This window comes from Pelodiscus sinensis, chromosome 29 (genome assembly GCF_052426305.1).
Source record: "Pelodiscus sinensis isolate ZL-2025 chromosome 29, ASM5242630v1, whole genome shotgun sequence".
NCBI lineage: Eukaryota > Metazoa > Chordata > Testudines > Trionychidae > Pelodiscus > Pelodiscus sinensis.
Window position 1 is genome coordinate 1,163,538 of NC_143080.1, and position 19,184 is coordinate 1,182,721.

General features: G+C 55.5%; 1 long non-coding RNA gene across 1 annotated transcript; it reads left to right on the forward strand.

Moving 5' to 3' along the window:
• The first annotated feature begins 702 nt into the window (after positions 1-702).
• LOC142820970 (uncharacterized) lies at positions 703-9,510 on the forward strand. The gene is made up of 2 exons (XR_012898011.2): positions 703-8,435; positions 8,531-9,510. It is a non-coding gene; the product is annotated as an uncharacterized LOC142820970 (long non-coding RNA).
• Positions 9,511-19,184: the final 9,674 nt, after the last annotated feature.

Below are 19,184 nucleotides of genomic sequence, written 5' to 3' on the forward strand. Positions count from 1 at the left end.
TGGGTGGCGGCTCCCGCGCCGAGCGGCCCCTCCCGCGCCACGCACCTGCCGCCCAGTGACGGTTGCTTGGCTGCAGACTTCGGGAAAGTCTCCTGCCGGCAGGTACCGGGGCGCAGCCCCGCCCTGCGCGCGCCAGGCAGGGCCTCCGGGGGTGGAAAAGACTCCGGACTAGCCCGGGGGATCCAGCCGGGCCCTGGGGCACAAGTCCCCAGTCCCGCCGCTGCTAGGGCCGCAGAGCAGCAAGTCGGGGGGGGGGGGACAGGGCTGGCGGGGCCCTCCAGGAACCTCTGACCCCAGCGCTCCCCGCGAGCACCGGCCGGGAACCCCGCTGCAAATGCGGATTCCCGGCCTTGGAGCCTGCCGGGAGGGGGCTGGTCGGGGGGTGGCACTTGGGCATTTTCCTCCGGGCTTCTTGCTTAGAGTCCCCTGGCAGTAAAAGCCGGTTCCCCGCGTAGCCGCTTGGCTCATGGGGCTCGATGTGCTCTGCAGATTCTTTTGGTTCTCGGTCCATTTTCGAAGGGGGATTGTGACACTTCGCGTTTTTGCAGGGCAGGAAACTGCCCTCGGGAGGCGAGTTGGTTGGAGGCTGCTCGGCTCAGTCCAGGGAGGTTCTCGCGGTGGCCCGAGAGGAAATGGAAACGCTGCTCACAGAGCGAAACCCCCTTCCTCTCAAATCGCTGGTTCGTGAGTCTCCTCTGCTCTGAGCAGTGGCCGGCTCCGGTTCATTGTGGACCTGAACCTCCGTCAGTCTGATCTCGGGGGTATTTTACGCCCCTGCCCCCCATGCATAGAAGTGTAAGTGCCTGGGAGTGTAGAACGGGATGCGATTGCTCCTTGTCCGTGCACAAGGGTGGATAGAGCCGGGGAGGGAAGAGAGTGGGAAAGAGAAGCATGAAATACATTCAGCGCCGGTCAGCAGGCGGCTAGTCCATGAATGGAGCCTGCATGCTTCTGTGAGGCTAGGGAGGCAGTTCATTAGCCACTGGGCTGGGAAGCAAGAGATCTGTTCCCTGCAGTGTGTGACCTTGCGGATTTACATCTCTCTGTTTTCCCTCCCACCCTTTGTGTCTCTTATTTATAAATTCCTCAGGGCTGGTGTCTCCTGTGTATGTACAGCGCCTAGCGCAACCAGGCCTTGATTTCAGGCACTGCCAGTACTGCTAGTACGACCACCAGGGAAGAGCTTGCCCATGAAAGCCCTGCTGCTGCACTATTAAAGTCAAAGGGAGTTTTGCCATTTGTCTTGAGTGTGCGTGTAGGATCAGGTTCAAAGCAGGCATCCATTCAGCTCCTAGGCATGGGAACTAGGAGAGGGGGGTGCTACAGAACCCCTGGGCTCCTGGCCTATTGCCTGGGGTTCTGACTACTGCCCCATGCACTGCAGGCTCTGCTGTCAGCCCTGCGGCTGGAGACCCAGCTCCTGGCCCTGTCCACCAGACGGCTGTTTGGGCCCCAAGCACTGGGGGGTTGGCTGCTAGCACTGTGCCCCAGGTCCTGGCTGTGGGCCCCACATGGCAGGGCTGTGCTCCCAGCCTCAGCTGGGGGGGAGGGCAGAACCCCCACTCTTAAAAATGTTCCTGCGCCACTGAATTTCAACTTATTTAGCTTGTCAGTTGTTCATCCAGTAAGATAGCAGCTAGGAGAGCTTGGTTTGCCATGGCTTCCAGTGTCCACAAACCTTGAAAACCAGTAGTTAGCTTCCTGGTGTTTCTGTTCAGTTGGCCAGATCACTGGAGAAACCTTTGAAGCTCACAGGACTTTATTTTGAATTTCAGTTGTAACCCCTGCTGATTGCTGAGTGGCTTGGAAAACACCACATGAAAACAGCCTAGTGAATCTCCCATCCCGATGCACCATCGTAACTTTGACCCCTCCTCTTCCCATGTTTCTTGTAGTATTTTTCCCTACCTCCAGCCCCTTTTCTATAACATGGCCGACGCGTGATCATTTTAGTTCTGTCTGACCTCTTCTGCCTTCTGTGTCTGAAATTCACAACTGGCAAAAACTGAAGAAACATGACTTAATTCCCCTAAAGGCCACTTCATTTATATTATCCCAAAAGTAAACCTGCCACCCTAGGCCCTGACGCTCTTTAAAAATATAGAACTTCCCCAGTCAAATAAACAGTCCCCATCAATTGCTTCCAGCTAGAGCAAAGAGAGAGAAAAGGAGCAGCTGTTTCAATCAATAGAATGACGTGGTTTACAAAGGAGGTGACTCTGCTCAGCTGAGGAAGTGGGTTTTGGCCACAATCCTCTTTATTGGTTAATCTGTGAGGTGCTACAGGACTGCGCATTGTTTTTAAAGTTACAGACTAACACAGCTCCCCCTCTGAGACTTTTAAAGGAGGTGTCGTTATGCTCATTTCACAGATGGGGAAACTGAGGCACAGAGAAGATGGTGGAGGGGGGGGAGACTTGCCCAATGTCACAGCAGTGGCAGGGCGAGGAATAGAACTCAGATCTCCTGAGTCCCTCTGCAGTGTGCTAGCTCTTAGGGTTCCTTGTCTCCCACAAAAATCCCACCAGTCATCTTTCTCCTGCGCTGCATCCTCGCTAGTCTCCCTCCTTCTCAAGAACCAGGGGGAGAGATGAGGGCACCATGAAGGGAACTAACTAAGGAGCCGGAAAAGAAGCGAATTTGGAAGGTGTGTGTGTGGGGAGGTGCTCACGGAGAACGCTCGGCCTGCAGCCCTCTCTTTGTACCAGTGGGGCTCAGCTCCCGTGTGGCTGTGGGACGCAGGCAGAAAGACGGGCTCTCCCACGGTAGGGCTCAGGCCCTTGGGGACCAGGGGAGACCATACAGACAAAGATCTGGCACAATGTTTAGCAGATGCTGCTAGTTGTGCATTGAGGATGCTCTTCCTGCTGCTTATGTGGGGATATCTAATCTGTGGGGTTTTCCACCTACGGCCCCCAGGCCAGATCCAGCCCTGCCTTCATTTGGTCTAGTCTGCAGCCAGCCTCTGTGAAATGGGCCGGAAGCACCAGCCTCAGCACCCCAACAACCTGCCCTGAAAGCTCCGGGTTGCGGTGCTGAGTTTGCAGACGTGCCAGGGGTTTTCTTTTAGGCCAAGAGCTCTAAACCCAAAGGGGAGAGAGAAATTGTGTTGTATGATCCTAGCAGAAATAACCGGGCGCGGTGGGATCCAAGCCAGGATGAACCTTGAGGGAAATCTTTGTAGCCACGGTTAAATCGCAGAATATTCACCCAAGAGAAATGCTGCAAGTGTGAGATTTAAAACCCAATTGGGCAGAGCGTTGGTGGCCCCCTGCCGTCCTGCGTGGGCGGATTGGAGTCCTCGTGGGCTGCTTGTCTCTAGCGACAACGATTCATACAGAGAATTGCAGAGAATTTCCAAACTCAGCCACCAAGAAGGGAAGCGACTTGCCCAGGGTCACTCGGCCGACCCGTGGAAAAGCTGAAAGGAGAATGCAGCTCTCCTGAATCCCAGCCCCAGGCTCTAGCCACTGAACTGCACCACCGCCGTTAGATGCCACCCTCCCACCCTCTCACTCTTCAGATCTCTCTTCAGAATGCCACTCTGCCCATGCAGTCTCCCCGCAGCGATCTCCCTGTCCCACCCCAAACCTCTCTATCCAGCGCCCTCGGGCCCTGACGGAGGCTGGACCGCTGGAGGTCAGGATTGTCTAGCAGCATTGCCAACACTCCTGCTGCTTGCTGGGCTCTTGGAAGGCACCGAGGGGTAAATTAGAGCTAAATATTTACAGAACATTTGAACCAGGGCTGGGGCTGCAAACAGACTTTATGGGGCCGCGGGGGACTTGCCCATGCAGAGTGGGCATCTGGCTCACTGACATCACGCCGGACCACGGCTCTTGCTGGACCAGAGAGTGCCTGGCTGGGGGGTTCAGCCCTATCCCGGATGTGCGGTGTGTCTATTGGTGCTAGGCGTGAGGTTCCTTGGCCAAGAAGCTGTGGCCTCCATTCTGGGTTAATGCCAGGGCCGCTCAGGAAGAGGAGGGAGAAGGCAAAAGTGGCTTTTTTCTGTCTTTGAGCTTCCTGGATTTGGGAGGAGGCTGGGGACAGGAAGGGGCATAACCTGGTGCACGGCCGAGTGGCGGTTCTAAGCCACTGCGTTGCTGCAGTTTCCTGCCGAGCCACTCAGCAGTCCAGAATAGCACAGGCCCCGTGAACTTGATTGTTCCTTTGCCGGGTCCCAATCCACCATTTGTACCCCTGGCCGTGCCCTCCTCCGGGCTCCACGCTGGGGGATGCCGGGGGAGCAGCATGGCAGCACATCTCCCTTGTGGGAGAGAGAGTTTCATGGCGGGGGGCTCGTTAAGCACTGAGGCCCATGCTGGAGGCTGGAATCTGGTTTCAGTCCATTTGGTCTCCGTGCAGCCCTGAGCAGGCAATTGGTGCTGGGTGACTAACATGCTGTGGGGTCAGCTTGGCCAGCGAGCCCCTTGGAGCACTGGCCACTGGCCACAGAGGCAACAGAATCCCTGTAGCTGTTCCGTGTTAGCCAATCGCTCCAGCTGCTCTGTCCCCGGTGGGATTCCGGGAGGGGGGGAGGACGTTGCGAGCGCCCCCTGCCAAGCAGGAAGACGGGTGCGATGTTCCATCCTGGAGCCCCTGGGTTTGCAGGAGGGGCCTGTCGCTTTTCACACGTTTGTCTAATCCGGCTTTGCAGAGCCATCTAGAGGGGAGTCCGGAGGCTTTCTGCTGGATTCCTCTGGTGCGGACAGTTCTGGGGGCAAGTCCCCTTCCTCATCTGGAGAAAGGGATGTGTCCAGGGGACCCCGTGGAGCCTGGACACCCCACGCCCTCCGCGGTGTCACTGCGAAGACGGGCAGGCGCGTAGAGGCTGGACATGGAAACGCTTAGGAGAGGCAGGCGGGCCAGAGGGTAGAGGGCTGGCCTGGGATTTTGAAGCTCTGCTCTTCCGCTGTCCTTCCGAGTCACCACGAGGAAGTCGCTTCCCCAGTCTGTGTTTCTGTAGCCCTCTCGGCCTTGCCTCTTTCGGCGGTTAGCTCTTTCACGCAGAGACCGGTCCCCACTCCGGACAGCACCTAGCACAAGGTGCTACTGTCAGGTTGCTAACCTATGGCTCTGAGCCAAATGTGGCTTACCCTGGCAGCAAACATGGCTCTTTCGGCCATCCCCGAGTGCTGGAGCGCGAGCCGGGCTGTGGCAGGGCAGCTCCTGGGGGCCACGCCTGCAGGAGAGCGCTCGGTTGGGTGGGCTACGGGAAAACGCCCGCGTTTCCTAGTCTCTGCTGGAAATAGGTCTCTGCTCCTGAAAAGCTGCACCCTTGGGGACGGGTCGTGGGGAAGGCTCCGCGCGACGGTGCAGGTTCTGGGTAATGGAGCGTGTGTGCGACCAAGGGAAGGGTGGCAGCTGGATGACCGAGAGGTGTCCGTTGTGGAGTGGTGGATTTTTTCTTCTGTGTTGATGATTGTAAAATTGTCCAGCGATGGGTTCCCTTTTCTGGGTCTATGCTGCCCTCTCGTGGGTCTCTTTTATCTGGGGAAAGCAGCATTTTCATGGGGGAGCCGTGGTAAGACAGCAACTTGAAAAACGAGCCGTCCTGTGGCACCTTAGACTAGAGACTCACAAGTTTATTGAGTCATGAGCGTCCGTGGGGAAAACCCACTTCCTCAGAGGGGCTGGAGTGGAGCCCGCATTTGATGAGGTGGGTTTTACCCACGGACACTCATGACCCAACACGTGTGTTAGTCTCTGAGGTGACGGGCCTGCTGGTGTGTTCAGCACTGCCCTGTATTTCGGGTTGGTTGTGGGAGACTGGAGTGGGGGCTTGCCAGGCGAGGGAGGAGCCTGGAAAACACGGATGCTGAACATTTCTTGGGGGAAACGTGGAGAGCAAATCAGACGCGATGCAGCAATGAACTGGGTGGTGTGTTGTCTTTCCCCTCCACACGTCAATCTGAGGAAACCCTGCGGACACAGCTGGTTCCAGAGAACTTTGTGTCTAGCTAATTAACACACGTGGAAGGCCGACCTGCCTGTCTGCCCTACTGCTCTGCTCAGATTTGGTGGCTTCTGCATTGGAAGATGGGAAGGCCAAGCCAAGGGCTATTGAGAGGAAAACCACCCAGGGCCTGTGCACCGTGCAGCGGAAAAGGCCAGCAGGGGTGTGGTCGGCCGATCACGTGCAGGCGTCTGCTCACAAGTCGTCCCCTGCGATATGGGCACCTCTCGAGCCGTTGCATCTGGCCGGCGCAGGGGGACTCCCGACCAGAGACGTGAAGAGAAGCCCGGGGGAGTTCAGTGAGAGACAGAATGGCTGTGAGGTTGGAAGGGCCGGTTTATGCAAAGCTAAATAGATCAAGCTTGGTGTGGTACCCCCGATCCTGCACCCGTCCGCAGCAAGATGAGCCTCCGCCAGCCAGAGGAAAGGGAGAGTTTATTGCTTCTCCAGGATACAGGGCAGCACAGACGTGATGTGGCTACAGGAGTCAGGGCCAGGATGCCTCAGACCCCTTGGGTTAGGGGTCCCTAGCCCCTCAGCTCAGGCTCTTCCCTTCATTTTCCCAGCCAGCCACTGCCCCTTACCCCGAAACCTGGTCTTGGTCTCTGTCTCTCTCCCTTTGTCTCTCCCCCTGGGAATCCCCTGTTATCTCCTCAGGCTGAGCCCCGGGGTCTGGGTTAATCCACACGCGGGTGAGTCAGTGGGAATCGCACAGCCCAGCACAGGGGACCCTGGGTTACAGAGCAGACCCCCGCACTACGCCACACTTGGCCACGGGATTTGAAGGGCCGGACCCTGAGCCCTCAGAGCTGCGGAGGGAGAAGAACCTCTGAGGACGGTGGCTGAAAGGGACGCAGTAACGGGGCTGAACTAGCTTGTCCCAATCCCTTTCTTCCTCTGTTGATTCCTGAGGGCTCTGTCAAGCCGGTCGGCACGGCTCAGCCCCGTTTTTCACTGGGGAAGCCCTGGCAAGGGGAAGAGGGCGTCGCCCAGCAGGCCAGCAACTGAGACAAGACGGCCGGTTGAATCGCTCTAGCCCCGCACTTTCTGGTCCGGCAGCCTCCGTGGTCCGGCGTCAGTTGAGTGAGCCGCGTGCTCACTTAGCATGGGGGTGGCCAAGTGCCCCGCAGTCCCATAAGGCCTAGTTCTGAGTGCTCTGTGCTGTTGTTTAGCTCTAATTTACCCTCAATGCCTTCTCTAATTTACCCTCAATACCCAAAATACAGTGAGCAGTGGAAGGGTCGGTGATGCTGCTAGACTATATCGACCTCCCCTGGTCCAGCAAATTCTCTAGTTCGGCACCGGTCAGGTCCCGAGGGTGCTAGTCTAGAGAGGTTCAACCTGTAAACCCAGATCCCTGAGTCCTGCCCACTGGGCCACACTGTCCCTGAGCAAGGCTAATGTAGTGTAATGCCAATGAGGGGGAAAGACGGGAATATTTTGCTGAATCTATGGGGTAGGATCCCTCAGACTTTGAACTAGTCACCTGGCCAGTGGTGGAGGCCCAAGCGTGCACACTCTGGGGCAGGGGAGACTCCAGCCCTGGCCACTGTGGGGGGGAGGGGTTGATCAATTTCTCCCTCGCTCATGTCTGTGACTTTGTGAATGCGCTTTCTAGTCAGCCCAGTCCAGGAATCACACCGAGAGCAGAGCGCTAGAATGTCCGAGTTCTAAGCCCAGATGCAACAGCAGCCTTCTGCGTAGCCTTGGGCACATCACTTACCACCTGAGTATAATGGAGACAATTCCTGCCAGTCCCTGAAATGTGACTGACGAAATAATTAATGCCAGGAGTGCATGATGAAGACACAAACAGCCAGTAACATTCCTAGGAAATACATGAGGCTGATGGAATACAGCTGGGTTCATACCACCCCTCTGGAAATACCAAAGCCCTTTACGAAGCCGGCAGGGCCGGTATCCCGGTGGTGCTTAGTGATAGGGACACAGAGGTGAGCTGGCTCGTGCCAGGGACCCAGCAGGCAAGCGGTAAATCAGGAAGTAGGTTGCAAAGTCCCATTGGGCACCACATTCTGTGTCGTATATAAAGCCAGAGTGGGTCTCCTTGGCTGATTGTCGTGTGTGTGTGTGGAGTGTGTGTCCCCCTACGTGCACGTGTGTGTAATTTTCTAGATGCCAAGCGATCTGTGTGACAGAGGCCACGGAACTTCCCCAAATCATTCCAAGAGCAGATCCTTCAGTAAAAAAATAAATCATCTGGATTTAATCATCGCCAGGGATCCCCCTCCCCCAGCTGCGGTTGCAGGGGTCCAATGGCTAATTACCCTCCCTGTGAAAGCCTTACCCCTGACTCCCAGGTTCAATCTGTCTTGTTTCAGCTTCCAGCCGTGGGTTCGTGTCAGACCTTTGTCTGCTTGCCTGAAGAGCCCGTTTCCAAAGACGGGTTCCTCGTGGAGATCCTGATCGACTGGAATCGAGTCCCCCTTCCCCCCGACTCTCTCTGTGCTGAGCGAAAGAGGTTAGTTCCTTGAGTCTGTGACGCTCAGGGCACTTTTCTAGCCCTTCCGTCATTCCCACGGCACCTCTCTGAATCCTCTGCCGTTTGCCCAACAGCCTTCCTGGACTGTGGCCCCAAGCTGAACCCAGCAACCGCCACAGCAGGGCCACGGACTGCGGTGAAATAACCCCTCCTGGAGAGTCCCCTGTTCACACATCCAGGGACTGCACCAGCCTTTTGGGCCACCCCGCTGCTGCTTATCCACCCTGCCCCCAACCATTTTCAGAGTCGCTGCTTCCCAGGTGAGTCTTGCATCCAGTTGACGAGGCCACTATCGACTTAGGGGCCTGATCTGTGTGTCACCCGCCCGTGGGATCGGCATCACGTCTGGGGTTCCTAGCTTGCCACGGGCCTTCGATTCCCCCTTCTAACCCAGAGGGCGCACTCAAAAAATCCTGGTCTAAGTTCCGTCACCAGGTTAAAGGGAGGTTGGGGGCTGATCGTCCTGTCCCCAATGGCGTTCAGCTCCGCCCTGGGTCCTCCCACCTGGGTCTGCTTTGTAGCCACGTGGCTCATTTAAAAACCCCAAATCTCTGAAAAGCCGTTTTGTTGCCTGTGGCATGCCCAGGGCCAGGGAATTAGGTACAAAAGCAACGCCCTTGGGCGGAACATCCCAGGACGGTTTCCGCCCTCTCCCATCCCGTCAGCCTGAGGGCCGCGCTCTGTTCTCAAGGAACATTGTGGGGTACACGTGAGTGTGTAACGTCAGTGAATGAAACGTACGCATTTCCACCCCCATGGCACTTCAGTTGCGTGTCTGTGCCATGCGGTTAGGCCTCCCTTCCTGGCGAAGGTTGAGAGAGCATGTTGGGATTTGAAAGGACAAAACCAGTTCATAGGTTCCTCCCTGCACCCTCTCTTGTTTTTACAGGGCACACACCCAGACGAGGGGAGGGAGGGGGAGATGCATCTGGGGAGCCCCTCGCTAAAATACAGGTGACTCTTTTGGAGGGTCTAGAAAACATGAAGCTGTGAGGGAAGGCTGAAGGAATTGGGTTTGTTTAGTTTAGAAAAGAAAAGAAAAGAAAAGAAAAGACAGAGAGGGGACGTGAGAGCAGTTTTCAAGTATCTAAAAGGAGGAGGGAGAAAAATTATTCTTCTCGACCTCTGAGGACAGAACAAGAAGCAATGGGCTTAAACTGCAGCCAGGGAGGTTTAGGCTGGACATTAGGAGAAACTTCCTACCTGTCAGGGGGGTTAAACACTGGGATAAGTTGCCTGGGGGGTTGTGGAATCTCCATCCCTGGAGATATTGAAGAGCAGGTTGGACAGACGCCGGTCAGGGATGGGCTAGACAGTATTTGGTCCTGCCGCGAGGGCAGGGGACGGGACTTGATGACTCCTCGAGGCCCCTTCCAGTTCTAGTGTTCTAGGATTCTGTGATAACTCTGGAGGCAAAACGTCCCCTGACCCAGATGCTCCGTGTCAGTCCCAGCGCTGACGTCGCGTTAGCGGGACCCTCCTCTGACGTTGCTGGCGTAACTCATGGCTCACAGAAGTGCACAGCAGTGGGTACTGACTCAAGCCAGGGAGTTCGGAGGGCGATGGGCCTTCCCGGTTTGGGACTCTAGAGGGCGGCAGGGAGCCGCTGTCTGGCTGGGTGGGTGGGTGGCTTTCTCCATGGCTCTAGGAGCCGATGGAGATCCGTGAACTGTGGCTGGATTTCTTTAGGGTGAATTACTGAAAATGTGCGATGCTGCCAGGGAGGCCCCCCCTTTGTGGTGGATTTTGCCTCAGTGGCCAAAACCTGTCTCAGAAACATGGCGTTACACATGGGCTGTGTCTAGACTGGCCAGTTTTTCCAGAAAATCAGCCGCTTTTCCGGAAAAACTTGCCAGCTGTCTACACTGGCCGTCTAGATTTTCCACGGACGCTTTTCTGCAAAAAGTGCTTTTGCGGAAAAGCGTCCGTGCCAATCTATATGCTCTTCCGAAAATGCTTTTAATGGAAAACTTTTCCGTTAAAAGCATTTGCGGAAAATCATGCCAGTCTAGACGTAGCCATGGACGGTGGCTGTAGCGGAAGAGAGGAAGGAAGGAAGAGAAGGAAGGGAGGAAGGACGCTGCAGGGAGAACGATGGGGGTAGACGGGGTAGTTACCCACGTGAGAACTTGGCCGGGATCCCAATGTAAACAGGGAGTGGCTATCACGGGGGGTGGTTATGCTCTGTTACACAGGTCCCGTGTTCCACTCCAGAGACAGCTGAATTGTTGTTCTGGTACCTGCCAAAACGCTTTGGCCGGAGGTACATTTAAGGTATTCATCTAGTGAAGGGAATGGATTGCTGTGCTGAAGAATATTTCAGTTATTTCTCCCTTTGGGTTCCTCCACAAATTGGCTTCTCTGATACCTGCTAATCTTGGCCCCAGAAAACGCTATCACAGGGGGTCTCCCATCTTTTGAAGCACGAGATCACTTTTTGAACTTAAGTGCAATCCAAAATCTACCACGAACCCAAATCCCCTCGCCCCGCCCCCTTCCTGCCCCTCCTCCGAGGCCCCGCCCCTGCTCACTCCATCCTCCCTCCCCCATCCCCACTCCCTCCCACCAGGCTGGGGCCGAGGGTTGGGCGCAGGCTCTGGTCGTGGGTGAAGGGATCTGGAGCGCGAGAGGAGCTCTGATCTGAGCTTGGGGCAGGCCGTTGGGGTGTCAGAACGGGTTCTAGGTGCAGGCTCTGGGAGGGTGTTTGGATGCCGGGGTGCTCGGGGCTAGGGCGGGGCTTGGGGGGCAGGAGGGGTTCATGACTGGGGTAGGGGTTTGGGATGTGGGCTCCAGCTGGGCCCTGCTGACCTCAGGGGGCTCCTGGGTGGGGGTGCAGTGGGGCTGAGGCAGACTCACCCCAGCCTGGCCCTGCACCACTCCCCAAAGCAGCCAGCAAACTCCCTCCCAAGCCCTGTTGTGCCCCCTGTCTGCTCAGTGGAGACAGGATGCAGGGTGGGAGGGGGGCACCTTGACATCAGCCCCCTCCTTTGCCTCCCCTGCCCTGCACAGAGAGCAGGAGGCTCCCTGGAGTGGGGGGAGGCAGCTCCAAGGCAAAGGGCAGGAGATGAGCAGCTGGGGGGGGGCGGGCAGCTGAAGTCCTGGCACTTATAGCCTCTTGGCCAAACCAGTCAGGATCCCCTGTCAGAGGCTCCCAGATCGACCGGGAGATCCCGATCTCCTGGCTGGTGACCCTGCTCTATAAAGACTTCCTGCTTCTGCTCCACGGTGCTGCGGATCCAACTTCTCATGTGTCAGGGGCAGGGACTTTAGGGAAAGCCCCGCCCCCTGCTCCCCTCCCCACCCGTTTCTGGAGGCTTCCCAGCTCCGATCTGAAGGAACTTACTTCCACCCCCCATACCGAGGGGATAATGTCTCTAATTCCACCTCCCTTCCTCCGAGGCCAGGTATCGGTTCATAAGAATAACACAGAGAGCAACTAGACTCTCTGGGAAAAAATAATTATGGGAAAAACAAATCAGTGCCAAGGGGCTTTCATGAAAATCCCAGGTTTGTGAGTTTGGACCACAGCCCGTCTGCCCTTTCCCTGGGCCGGCGAGGACTGCTTCACCGCCGCCAGCGTGTTTATTTCCTTTCAAGCCTCTGGCTTCCCAGCGGAAGGGAGTAGGAAAGGTTTGGGGATTTGACCCTCTTTGTGCTCAGTGTGCGTGCGTGGGGGGAATTTTATACTTTATTTTCTCAAGGCTTTTCTCTCTCTGCCCTGCCTTTTGGCTGTGCTTCCAGACTTCGTCACTTGAGCCATCTCCTGCCTCTGCTCGCCCCGTTATCCTGCTTTGAATCTCATCCGTAGGCTGCAGAATTCACTAGGCAGGCTTGCTCCATCATTTGTGTGTAAATTCCTCCGTGCCCTCTTGCAAAGCAGCGTGCGTGCAGGGTAGTAACTTTGGGTTCCGAGGCCAGCTTGGAACCCGCATACTGGCAAGGAAAGGCTCCGTGTTCTCCTAGCAATGTACCCCTCAGCGGAGTCACAGCTCTGCAAGGAGGAGCACGGATCAGAAATTTTCTGATGAAACAGTTTGGTGGGAGGATGCCGAATCGTGTTTCTTAGAGCCATCGTGGATGCAGCAGGCTTCCTGCGAATGAAAGGCAGGGCTCCAGGGGGCATTTGCCTGGTTTCCAGAAAAGTTCCCTCTAAGCTTTTTCACCCTCGTGCAATTTTTTCCCACTCATGTGTGGAATGAATGTTGTATGTGCGCCGAGGCATGAGCGAATGTGCACCACTAATGGAAACAAACAAACCGAGCGCTGGGCACCCTGCTAATCATCTGGGCACCCCTGGAATCTCTCCCGAGTGGCCGCACAAATTTCCCAAGCTCCCTGCCATGGAGTGGGAAGTGTGGAAGTCCGGACCTAGGATGAGTTCCCATGGTCCATAGGTGCAGGATGCAGGGGTCAGCTAAGACCCACAGCAGCTGCTGAGTGAAATTGACATTCATCACTGAGACATGGTGGGTGAAGAAACCTCTTTTGCTGGACCGAGTTCTGTTGGCGGGAGCGGCCAGGCTTCCACTGTTGCGAATTCAGAACAAACCCACATGGTGGAACAACAGAATTCCTGGTGAACTGGAAATCCCACCGCTCAGCTAGCCCCAATAACGATGCAAGGGAAACACGCACTGATACAATCCGATAGCACCAGGATGCAACATTTGCAGACACCTGCATTTTTTATGTCTCCCCTCTCCGCCCCGCCCCACATGGCTCATGATGTGAATGCAGCAAATTAAGCTGGATTTGCCAGTCAAACAGGGGATGCATTTTGGGGGGTGGGGGGTGGCAGCACGTTGGGTTCCCCCTCTTCCTGCACCCTGTATTGGCACGGACAGACTCCACCAGCCAGTAGAACAGAGGGAGTTTATTGCTTCTCCAGGATACAGCCCAGCACAGATGGAATCTGGTTACCGGGCAGGCCTAGGATGCCTCAGCCCCCCTTGAGATGGGGGAGACCGGGCCCCTAAATCCCAGCCCCTTGCCTAGGCTGCTTCCTCCATGATACCAGCCAGAAACTAAAAAACTCTCTCCCAGCCCTGCCCCCAGCCAGGTGCTGGTCTCCACCCTCCTCCCTTTGTCTCTCCCCCTGGGAGGCTGAGCCTGGGTGTCTGGGTTAATCCACATTTGAGAATCTCCCATCCCAGCACAGGGGCCCCGGGTCCCAGAGCAGACAGGGGGGTTGGCGGGTTGTCTCTGTGTTCTCCTGGAACTGAACTAGAAAGGTCAGTTTCTTGGAGGGCAAAGCGCGAACGGTGCCCGCCTCCCCTGGAAGGGCCAGAGGCTGAAATCCCTACAAGTCAGGCTTCTTTGGGGCCCAGACGTTGGGAGGCAGCTTTGCATCCGGTAGCATCAGGATGGAGGTGTCAGGAGGCAGCCTCGCTCAGGGCATCTTGACATGTGAGCAGGCCTGGTGGGAAACTACCCCAACACGTAAGAGCCTGAACATCCAACCGGTCTGGTCTGGGGAGCAAAGTCCAACGTGGTTTCTCGGATGTTCCAGCCCGTGCGTCTGTCTCTCACGGTGCCAGAATTGCAGCCCCACGGCAGCTAGAGAGACAGAGACCAATACAATTCTAGTCAGCCCAATTCCCAGGAGCCACGGCCGGGTTGTTCACTCTGGTTTGTTTTTCCAAGTGGGCAGCCCAGTCTGGTTTCTCTCTCTCATGCTCGGTTTCTCCTACTTCCCTTGGGAGACTCTTCTGTGCTCTCCTCTTGCTCACTCTCAGGGAGAATATTTTCCTTGACATTCCTGCTTTATTTCCCCCCTTACTGTCCTCCTAGGTACAGAGGAGTTGCTAAATAAGGTCAAGCAGCACCAGCCAGAACGAGCTGAACTGCAGGAAACAGGGCTGGGCCAGGGAGGGAATTGCGACTTCGTGCCAGGATATGTTCTCTTTGGAGCGTCAGCTGCCGGAATAGACTGTTCGAATCTCCGCTTTCTTTTTTAAAAGAAGTAAGTCGCTCCTGGCCAGCTTTCCCCTCAAGCTGAGCGCTTAAGCTGCCATCCAGGGGTACATCTACACTGCAGGGTTTTGGGAAAATGGCTGTTTTTCTGAAAAAACTTCACTTACGTCCACACTGCAATCACGTTCTTTGGGAAGAAAATCGAAAGAACAGAGGGGTTTTTCCGACATTGGTAAACCTCTTTCTACGAGGAAGAAGCCTGTTTCCTAAAGAGCTCTTCCGGAAAAAGGCGTGTGTGAATGGGGAAGAGGGAGGTCTTTCGGAAGAAGAGGAAAGAGGAAAAAGCACAGGTGCCCTGGTGGCCACTCCACCCAGCTTAAATGCGAGAGAGCGTCCATTCAGTGTGGACACTATCTGTCGAAAAAGCAGATCGCTTTTTCGATGCGCTTTGGCAGTGTGGACGCTCTCTTCTGGAAAAGCTTCTTTTGAAAGAAGCCTGCAGTCTGGACATAGTCCAGGAGAGATTCCAGTGCCGCCCAGAGAAGTAGCAGAGCACCCACAGCAGGTATTTCTATAGGTGGTGCGCATCTGCCGATGCCTTGGTGCACATAACAAAATTTATTCTGCACATGGATGGAAAACATTAGAGGGAAGCTTGGTCCTGCGGCAGACAAGTATGAACGTGCAGCCTACTGTGCCTGTGAGGCTGGGAAGCCAGGAGTCAAGCAAGAGCATAACTTTGTCTGGGTGTCAGTCTCAGGATATTTAATTCCTGATTTTTGGGGGCCTGACTCAGAATCCCTGAGCGGGGTGGAGACTCCAGCGGTGGGCGAGTCCAGCCTGCAACCAAAGGCTTGACAGCTCCCACTCCAGCTGGCCTGGCTTAACCACAGCCGGCTTCCCAAGGGGCTGGACCAGGCCAGCTGGAAACCTGGGTTTGTATTTGCTTTGCCTGCCCCCCTTGGGGTCCTCACAGCTGGGTCCTCACGGCCTCTGCTAGCCGTGCTGGCTGGGTCCGAGCTGCCTGCCCGTCGGATGACAGCGTAGACGTACGCAGAGCGTGACCGCCCTCCAACCGCGGCGCTGAGCACCATGCGGGGCCGGGCAGCAGCTGAGACGTGAGCGGCTACAGCTGCAATGAGAAATCTCACCCCGCTCCCTGCTCCTTCCCTTCCCCCTGGGGCTGGAAGCTGGCGCTGGGCTGTCAGAATGTGTCTCCAGCTCTCTCTTCCCCATACCTAGCAGGCCCTGTCAGCGTGGGCCAGGCCAGGGTTGTCGGCAAAGCGCAGCAGAAACCGTCCATCTGTCTGAATTCAACAGCCTGGACGTGCTGAGGGCGGATGCTCCATCTCTAGCGCCCTGGCTGGGCCAGTCCAGGCGGGAGGTTGGTGTCTGACCAAGCCCATGTGGGTGGTTTTGTTTCTCTTAGTGGGAAGGTGGCCCCCAGAAAGTCAGCTTGACCCTCCCAGCTGCTCCTGAGATAAGCGGAGAAGGGGGGGAGTTTGCTGCTCCCCCTTTTCATCAAACTCCGTCTTCCCCATCAGGCCCCTGCATTTCTCTGCCTCTTTTCACTCTCCGCTGCCAGGGGCAGGCCTGGGTGTCCCCCCCCCCCCAAGCTGGCCCCAGAGTGGGCATAAGCTCCTACGTGGGTCAGAAAAGGGGTCCCCGCCCAACCCCCCTCCCCAGGTGAATTTCGACTTTTTGTTGAAAAATTAAAAATGGCAAAAGAACACGTGGCTGGACAGTGCCCAAAAAGGAAGGGTAGAAACGGGCTTGGGGATGTTTTCCCAGCCAAATTAAGAAACCAATCAGCCCATTTGTTCCCCGTCCAGGCTGCCATTGAGTTAACCCCCCAATTTTCCCTCCCAAGAAGTTTCAATTGAAAACTTTCACCCGACCCTTCGCAAATCATCTTCCACCTGCAGCTCTCCAAGGGCTGCCTCTGAGAGGTAGTTTGCTCAGTCCCGTGCAGGCTTCCTTCCCACGCTCTTCCATCCCTGAGCAAATCTGTTTGTGGCTGGTTGTAGCTGTGTGTTGTTCGGAGGTAGAGGCCCCAGGCTCACGTGCGAGGTGTTGCACTCGGGTAATCCCCTCTGCTTGTTTTCTCAGCCCTTTGTTCGTGGCCATTTTCATTTGACCCTGCGGGTCAGCGAAAGCATAGAAGTGAACAAGTCACCAGATTGATGCGGCTTAGTGGACGCAGCCGGCCTGAGACTCAGGAGACCTGGGCTTTAATCCTAGCTTGGACTTCAGGAAAGTCACTTCACCCCACTGCACCTCAGGTTCCTCATCTTTAAAATTAGGTAATGATTCTGACCTACTTTGTAAAGTGCCCTGAGATCTACTGGGGTGGAGAAAGTAAATAAGGAAGTGTAATTTACTCCTCATCACACACGAACTAGGAATCACCCGATGAAATGCATAGGCAGCAGGTGTAAAAAACAAAAAAAGGGAAGTAATTCGTCACACAGTGCAACGTCCACCTGTGGAACTCCCTGCCAGAGTATGTTGTGAAGGACAAAACCATAGAAGGGCTCAACAAAAAATTAGACCCGTTCATAGAATCATAGAACTGGAAGGTTATTAAGTCTAATGCCTTGTGCTCACAGCAAGACCAGGTACTGTCTAGCTCATCCCTGACAGGTGTCTGTCTAACCTGCTCTTAAATATCTCCAGTGATGGAGATTCCACAACCTCCCTGGGCAATTTATCTCACCCTGACAGTTAGGAACTTTTTCCTAATGTCCACCTTAAACCTCCCTTGCTGTAATTTAAGCCCATTGCTTCTTGTCCTGTCCTCAGAGGCCAAGGAGAATAAATTGTCATCCTCTTCCTTGTAACACCCTTTTAGATACTTGAAAACTGTTATATCCTCTCTATCTTCTCTTTTCCAGATTAGTCTTTCACTCTTCCCTCCAGGGTCGTGTTCTCTAGGCCTTTAATCATTTTTGTTGCTCTTCACTGGACTTTTTCCAGTTTGTCCACATCTTTCCTGAAATGTGGTGGCCAGCACTGGACGCAATACTCCTACTGAGGCCTCATCAGGGCGGAGCAGAGCGGAAGAATCACTGCTCGTGTCTTGCTCACAACCGTCTTGCTAATGCATCTCGGAATCTTTGCTGTATTTGCTACAGTATTGCACTGTCCGTTCATATTTAACTTGTGGGGGACTGTGACCTCTAGATCCCTTTCTGCAATGCTCCTTCCTAGACAGTCCCTTCCTATTCTGCATGTGTATACGTTAGGGGTGGGGCAAAGGGCTCTCGGTGGACCAATCAGGGCCTGGGGACGGGGGAGCGCGAAGTCTTCTCGCCCCGCAAGAGCATGTGGTGGCTAGAGACCTTCGCCGGCTGTTTTAAAACTCCCAGCAGGTCTCCTCCCTCTAGGCGCCTAGAAGGAACCCCAGCTGTTTTAAAACAGCTGGCGTGTCTCTCTAGGGGGTGCAGTGGGGGAGGGAGGGGAAAGACTTCTCCCGCTCCCCCACCCCGGACCAATCAGGGTGGGGGGGGGAGTACAAGAAGTCTCCTGGCCCCGCCCCTTCTGGGGTGGCCCGGGACCATTTCAAACATCTCTGAAGTGGTCCCCTTTTTAGAGCTGATTGTCCGCCCCGGTGTACCATCATGGAGGACAGGCCCATCAGTCGCTATTGGCCAGGCTGGGCACGGAGGGTGTCTCGAGTCTGTTTGCCAGAGGCTGGGAATGGGCGACGGGAGGAATCATGTGATGGTCACTCCCTCTGGGGCACCCGGTACTGGCCACCGTGGGCAGAGAGGACACCGGGGTGGATGGACCATTGGCCTGGCCCTGCCTAGCCGCTCTGACGTTCTACCTAAGAGCCAGGCATTACTCGTATTTCCTGGTGTCGCTGTCTCCCTTTCTCTCTCCATCCCTTATCTCTTGGCCTGGCCGTAGATGTGAAGCTCGCTGGGGCGGATGTTCGGAGTTTGTACAGCGCCTGGCACAGTGGGGCGCTGGTCTGAGATCGGGGCTCCTGCCCGTTACAGCAATACAAATAGTAGACGATGATACACCCAGAAAGCCTTGCTGCTCAGAGCTGGCGGGTGGGGGGCTGGATGTTGGGGGAGCGTGGGGCTAGGGCAGCGAGGGATTGGAGAGGGGGCATGGCTGGGAGGTCAGACAGGGTGGGCAGTGAGACCCACACGTTGGAACTGGGTTGCACCAAACCCCATTTGAACTCCACTTCGCACGGCTGTGGATCCGCTCTGGGCGATTATTTCTGATGTGCCCGGGAGATATGGGTCAGGCCAGAGAAGAACAATCACTTCTGAGCCCAGTAAGCAATTCCTCCTGGGGCCTGAGGTTTTGCGGCGGGAGGCGAGGGGGGGTCATGAGAATAGTGCTGCAGGTGTTGTCCCTTCCCTTGTTTTTGTGTAGGGTGGAAGGAGTCACCTGGCTTTGCTCGGGTACTTCACTCAGATAAACTTTGTTTTTCTTCATTTAAATCATTGCTCTGGGCTGGGGGTCAGGGGTTGAGTACGGAGGCTGCCCTTTGGTTGTATCCTGCTCTTTACTCAACACACGCAAGCCATAGGAAGAAACACATGGGCCCATGTGTGTTACGTAACATACAAACACGCCAGGCCTAGCTACAGACACGCTGCTGCTCGGACTGGTTTCTAAAATATGTCGACGCTGCACACTTAGGGCATGTCTACATTACTCAATTTTGTCACCACAACTGACTTTTAACAAAAAAAACAGAGGGAGCGTACACACTGCCATATGACATGTGTCAGGGAAAACACTCAGTTTTGGCAACAAAAAACTGCTACCCATACAAGACACTTTTTTTCT